Source organism: Cibotium barometz, chromosome 1 (assembly GCF_041138505.1).
Source record: "Cibotium barometz isolate CiBa-2024 chromosome 1, ASM4113850v1, whole genome shotgun sequence".
In the NCBI taxonomy this organism is placed as follows: Eukaryota; Viridiplantae; Streptophyta; class Polypodiopsida; order Cyatheales; family Cibotiaceae; genus Cibotium; species Cibotium barometz.
This window is the reverse complement of record NC_141046.1, coordinates 955,264-962,686: the sequence shown is the minus strand read 5'-3', so window position 1 is coordinate 962,686 and position 7,423 is coordinate 955,264.

Sequence of the window (7,423 nt, the reverse complement as noted above, 5' to 3'; positions counted from 1 at the left end):
ACATCTATCCATATCTCATCACATCCATTCACATCTCATCACATTCATCCACATCCATCCATTCATTCACATTCACATCTATCCACATCCATCCATTCATTCACTTGCACATCTATCCACATCCATCCATTCATTCACATGCACATCTATCCACATCCATCCATCCATCCATTCATTCACATGCATCTCATTCTCATCCATTTACATCACATCTTATCCTTTCACATATCATCACATCTCATTCTCATCCATTTACATCACATCACATCCTTTCACATATCATCACATCTTATTCACATCTCATCACATTCACATCCACATCTATTTACATCACATCACATCTCATTAAATTCACATCCACATCCATTTACATCACATCACATCCCATCCACATCTCATCACATTCACATCCACATCTCATCACATTCACATCCACATCCATTTACATCACATCACATCCCATCCACATCTCATCACATCCACTCACATCGCATTCACATTTAATATCGTTTTCTACTTTCGATATCGATGGAACTTTTCTAAGTTTCTACCAATTGTTTGGCCTAGTTAAAGGTGCTTTTTCTCGATGGAATTTTCATATTCTTTCTGAAATTTCTCAAGTGAAATATATTCAATATTCTTCTTTTTAGTAAAATATTCATGGGATTTACAAAAATCAATTCTATCCATATTTTCCAATAAATTTAATGATGCTCAAAATTCCACTTTTGATAAATACTCATAATTTGAGTCATGCCAAAAATTCTTCTTTTACCATTTAATTACTTGGATCTCAAATATCATGGGAATTCCTCTTTTTGCATAAAAATAAATTTATCAAAAATTCCTCTTTTACCATTTAAATACTTGATTCTCAAATATCATGGGAATTCCTCTTTTTGCATAAAAATAAATTTACCAAAATTGCTCTTTTCTCTTAATCAATTAATTAAGCATAATTATTAAAAAATTTATTTCTCATGAATATGATGAAAATCTTTTTTTTGCATAGGATGTCCAATCCTAGAATATGGTAGGAAGTCCTCTTTTAGCATTATGCATAAAAATAAGATATGTATTATTTTTTAAAATTTTTACCATAGCTTCGCTGCTATTACTGTTAATCTCAATTTTTCTTAAAAGAGTAAAAGCTTGTAATCAAAATATGATAGTAAATCCTCTTTTATGCTTAAAATCAAACTATGAATTTAAATCATAGTTTTAACCATAATCATAAACTTAATTATGATTATCCCACTAGATTATGCACATTCCATTATTTCTCTTTTTCCAAACTGATAGGATAATCTATTTCTCATTTAGAATCAATCAAAGTAGTTTTTAACTTCTTATAAATAATCTAAAAGAACTAACCATTCTTTTGTCAACACAAAATCATAAAAATATCGATTTCTTAATCTCTAGCTTATCAAGCCTAGAGTTTAGCTTTGAATTAAGAGACTATCATTGAGAAGCATCCTTTTTCAAGGGATTTTGCCATAAAGATGGCTATTCTTTTAGAGAGAGAGATTTATTTAAAGAAAGCATTACAAATAAGCATAAAGATTAACTTTTTCTTAATTAAGCATTAAGACTTTAAGGAAAAGCTTGATTTGAATTAAAACATTTATTTAGAAAGTTTCTCAAGCTTGAGAGGGATTGAGAAGAAGAAAGTCATTGAGATCAATTGAAAAAACCCATAAAATTTAATTTTACCTCCAAGTTTGGCTTGATTCTCTATAGCAGGTGAAGCACCTAACCATACAATTGGTCCACCAAGAGGAGAAGAGCAACTCCAAGAGTTGTTGTAAAGAGAGAGAGCTCCAAGCTCCCTAAGAGAGGAAAATTTAAAGGATAATAGAAAATATGATTATTTTAATATAATACTAGCATAGTATAGCTCCAATATTTTATTACAAATGATGGAGGGTCTATTTATAGGTGAGGGAGGCCACTAACCAAGTCCAACTGGGTTTTGAAATTTTCCAGGTTCAGTTTGACTCAATTTGGACAAGATTTGGACCAGTTTGGCTCCCTTTTTTATTTGGTTTGATCCAGGAGAGAGGAGAGATAAAAATATCACAATTTTTTTGAATTAAAAAACCCTTCCACACATGTGAAATAGCAGCCTACCTCAAGAGTCCCCCTTTCCTTACCAAGGTGTCAAAAATGCATCATTATTCCAAAATATCTCATTTTTTAGTAATATCTCATAATTTTTAACTAATAAACCTTGTACTCAGTCAACTCTTCATCTTATGTGAGCATTTACTCATTTTTGGGTATTTTCTTTTATTCTCTTGGATTTATCTCATCCCAACACTTGGATTAATCCAATTGGCCCATTGGAACCTTAATTGGATCATAATCTAAATTTTTTTAAAAATGTAGACCCTTAGCCTAAGGTCCCTTATACACATTTTCAATGAATTCCAAATGCACATTGGAAGGTTCATTTTGAACTTCTATTTCAAGGGAATCCATTTTAGACACTAGGAGGATTTTTATATCCAAAGATATCTCAATTTTGGATTACCTCTCTCTAGGCCAAAATAGGGTAAAACATGATCTTTCTCCTATTTCAAAGAGGGGAATAATTTCAAGAACAGAAGGGGAGGTTCTTATACCTTTACTCCTCAAAAGCTAGAGAGAGGAATCTTGCATCCTACCCCACTTAAAAAATGTGAGATGTCCTCATCTTGCAGGCAAGAGGATAAACTCTTTCACCTGAAGATCCAATTAATTCTGGGGTTCCTTATAGTCTGGTCAACGCACGCAGAATCTTAGGATAAAGATCCCTTCTACAGAAGAACGTACACAACTCATTATCAGAGAACAATTCATTCAGAACATATCATTCATATCCTTAACACAATAATGGTCCATCAGACCAAAAATTCTATCTAAACATTCCCCACTAAAATTTCAGTTATGCAAGTTCTAAATTTGTCATCCCTTAATTAGATCCACTCGATCAAAGGTCAAACAATAGCAATTTGTCAGCACAATCCACTAATCTCCTAGTGATTTGCTAAAGTCATAATCGTCCTCATCCATCCATCCACCTTACATCTCATCCATCCATTCACATTACATCACATTCATTTATATTCATTTAGATCCACATCACATCCATCCACATCACATCTCATCCATCCATCCACATCACATCTCATCCATCCATCCACCTTACATCTCATCCATCCATTCACATTACATCACATTCATTTATATTCATTCAGATCCACATCACATCTCATCCATTCACGCCCCATCACATCATATTCACATCCATTTACATCTCATCATATCATATTCACATCACATCACATCCATTCACATATCATCACATCACATTTACATCCATTCACATCTCGCTACTTTTGCTGATTTGGGGTTGCATGTGGAGAGAAAGGTTGTCATGTATTGTGACTATCTTAATAGTATACAGTTGGCTAGGAACCCAATTTTTCATGCACGGATGAAACACATTGAGGTACATTACCACTTCATCAAGGAGAGAGTCTTGGCAGTAGGCAACATCGACTTGGCCTACGTCAGCACACAGGATCAGGTTGCGGACATCTCACAAAGGCCTTGGGAGTTGAGAAGCTCTGAGCTGGAGTTGAGATTGAGGGGGAGTGTTGAGATATCAAGCTCAACATGAGCTGACACTCATGAGGCGCATGGATGACCGTTCGACATTTATATCACCGGTGGGTTTGGTAGCTGGCACTGACATATCTTCGCGAGAGATTTAACAGCTAGACTACACCGACTAGTCCACATCTACTCACTCCTCTTAGTGTGTTCACATTATGGACCGCTTGTATGTACTCTATTATGTGTGTTAGTCACTTTATCTTCTTTGTAGACCTCTTTTGTTATGTGAAGAAGAAGAAGAATTTTCAGCCTCTCACCTTGTGTGTTCTCTTCTAGGGTTTGTGTGTGTGTGTGTGCTTGCAAAGACCTCAAGCTCTCTTCTCCCCTGCACCTTTTCATGGTTGTGACACTTTGGGTGCAGTATAGTAGCACTATAGAGAATACAACAGTTTGTGCAGGTCAAACAAGAGTGTTGTTTTTGGTAAGTTTATGTTGCAAACAAGATGTCAAATGGTGGAATAAACCAGATTGTTGCAGAGAAGCTTGACAAGAACAACTTCCATGCTTGGAGGTTTAGATTAACAAATTTCCTAATGGAAAAAAGTTACTGGGACTACATTGAAGGTGAACATGAGGAGGCACCAAAGATACCAGAGATTAATCCAATTGCTACAGATGTTGAAGAATTCAAGGATTGGAATCAAGGAGCAAGGAAAGTCATGTATTGGCTTTCTATCAGCATATAGGACACTATGATTGGGCATATACATGATTCCAAGTCACCTAAAGAGGCATGGGACACCTTGGTGAAGCTGTATGAATCTAACACCAAGGCACAAAAGAAGAATGAGCTTCATACTATGGAGAAAAAAAATATGTATGTGAATGATTATGCCTTGAAGATTAAGGGCATTGTGGAATCCCTTGCATCAATTGGTGTTTTTGTTGATGATGATGATAAGGTGGAAGTGTGTCTACGTGGTCTCAGACCACAATACAAGGCATTTAAGACGTTTACTCAGACTCGGAAGAACATTCCCAACTTCACAGATTTGGTGTCAATGCTGATCATTGAAGAAGAGAAGAATTTGGGTGAAGATCAACAGTCTTCACACAAAACAAAAACAGTTCAGAGCAGTAGGCCTTCTACACAAGTGCAGGTAGAGGACAAGGTAGAGGTCGTGGACATGGCCGAATAGGTAATTAGAATTATGGTCAGTACAGCAATAGTCCAAGGATTCGTAAAACAACACACGGGTGGAAGAGGCCGGTTTAGAGGCAGGGGGAGTCAACAAGGTCATGGTAATTAGCAAAGGTAGCATAATGATACACGAGGCTTTTTTTATTGTGGTAAGCTTGGACATGTGCAGGCAAATTTCTATAAGAAACAGTGACATGAAAAATAGAAAAGTGTAGTAAAATAACTATGTATCCTCTAGCAGAAATTATGAGCATAATGAGAAGTTGTTCGTTATGCAACATATAGTTAATGCAGTGTCTGCAAATTATGTAGCAACATGTAAGGATGATGTATGCTATGTTAATGCAGGTGCTTCAAACCACATGACAAGTCATGGTGAGTGGTTCAAGGAAATGAAGAGTCTTGAAAGACTAGGTTTTGTTGAAATAGGGGATGACACTACTCATCCGATTGCCCATGTTAGAGATGTGCCATTATCTATACAGGATGGGAAGATGAAGTACCTTGTAGATGTACTTCATGTTCTGAACATTACAAAGAATGTGGTTTAGGTTGACCAGATGATTGAGCACACTTTGTAGGTCCGGTTTAACTCTAATGGCTGTTATGTAGAAGACTTTAAATATAAGTGTAGGTTGGTTGCAAAAGGAAACAAAGTGGGCAAAATATTTACATTGAATGTAAATATGCTTGAAGTGAGTGCTATAAAGTTTACAAATGATTCAGAAGTTGTTGCAGATACAGACATTTGGCATAAGATAATTGGGAATGTAAATGTGCACAGAATGAAGTCTATGTAGACTAAAGAAATTATGACAGGGTTGCCTAAGTTTAAGGTTGAAGGTATGCATAAAGTATGTGAAGCATGTCAATTTGGAAAGCAAACAAAGCATGTATTTCCACATGACAAACATGTGAGCAAGAATGTACTAGATATTGTGCATTCAAATTTATGGGGTCCTGCGAAGACTATGTATATGGGTGGCTACAGGTGCTATGTAACATTCATTGATGACCACACAACGAAAGTATGGGTGTATTTCATGAAGGAGAAGAGTGAAGTGTTCACTCATTCTCTAAATTTCAAAGTGATGGCTAAAAAACAAACAAGAAAGCATGTGAAGTGCCTAAGGTCAGATGGAGGGGGAGAATACTTCTCCAATGAGTTCTCTAAATTCTTGCAAAATAATGGCATTCAGAGACAATTTACATGTAGATACACTCCACAACAAAATGGAGTTGCTGAGCGAAAAAACAGGCACACTGCAAAGATAGCACAAGCATTGATGGTGGCAGAGAAGAATATGTCGCATAGCTATTAGGTTGAGGCTGTGTCTATAGCAATTTATATCATGAGCATGACTCCTACTGTAGCCATACATGATGTAATGCCAGAGGAGAAGTTCACTGTGGCCATACATGATGTAATGCCATGATGTAATTTATATTATATCATGACTCCTACTGTAGCCATACATGATGTAATGCCAGAGGAGAAGTTCACTGTGGTGGCAAGAAACCTGATTTGTCTCACTTGAAAGTTTTTGGATGTATTGCATATGTGCATGTGCTAAATGAGTTGTGTGCCAAGCTGGATCCAAAAGTAGAAAAATATGTGTTTATTGGGTGTTCCCTTGTGATCAAAAGGGATACAGATGCTATAATCCTGCTACACGTGAATTGAGGGTAAGCAAGGATGTTGTATTTGATGAGATGAGTAGCTGGTATGCTGCTGAAAAAGATGTTGGAAATGTTGTTGCACAGAATGTAAGTTAGCAATCATAGTCATTGAGTGGACCAAGAGAGTCCTCATCTAGTGGTTCTGTTGATAGACTATGGAGTGGCAAGCTGCGTCATAATACTAGTCCTGAAAATGTAGTTGGTACATCACATAAAGGCAAAGAGAAAATGGTTGAGCCCCTTAGTATGCATGATATTTCTGTGCAGGGCATTCTCTTATCGATGGAGATTCTAGTGGCTCAAAGATGAGCCTTGATGAGGAGCTTGGGATTTCATCAATGAGGACACCTGGTGTGAAGAAGGCTATAGAAGCCATGAATGCAAAGCTACAAAGATCTGGAAGAGTCAAAAACCCTGTGGGGAGGTTGACTTATGATGGTTATGTGGCACCTGGTGTGAAGAAGGCTATGGAAGCCATGAATGCAAAGCTACGAAGATCTGGAAGAGTCAAAAACCCTGTGGAGAGGTTGAGTTATGATGGTTATGTGGCACATCACTATGCTTATATAGCAAAAGTTGTGCAAGTTATAGAACCCACATGTTTTGATGAGACTATTGGAAATGTGTGTTGGGAGAAAGCTATGGATGAGGAGATGGATGCATTGTATGGAAACAAGACTTGGTATTTGATGCATTGTCTAAAGGCAAGAAAGCTATTGGCTATAAGTGGGTGTATAAGGTGAAACATAACAGTGATGGTAGCATAAGCAGGTACAAGGCTAGATTGGTAGCCAAAGGATATGTGCAGAGAAATGGGATTGATTATACGACAAGACATTTATCCCCCCAGTTGCAAAGATGGCAACTATGAGAGTTGTGATTGCAGTGGCTGCATACTGGTTTTTACATAAGATGGATATAAAAAATGTGTTCTAGCAT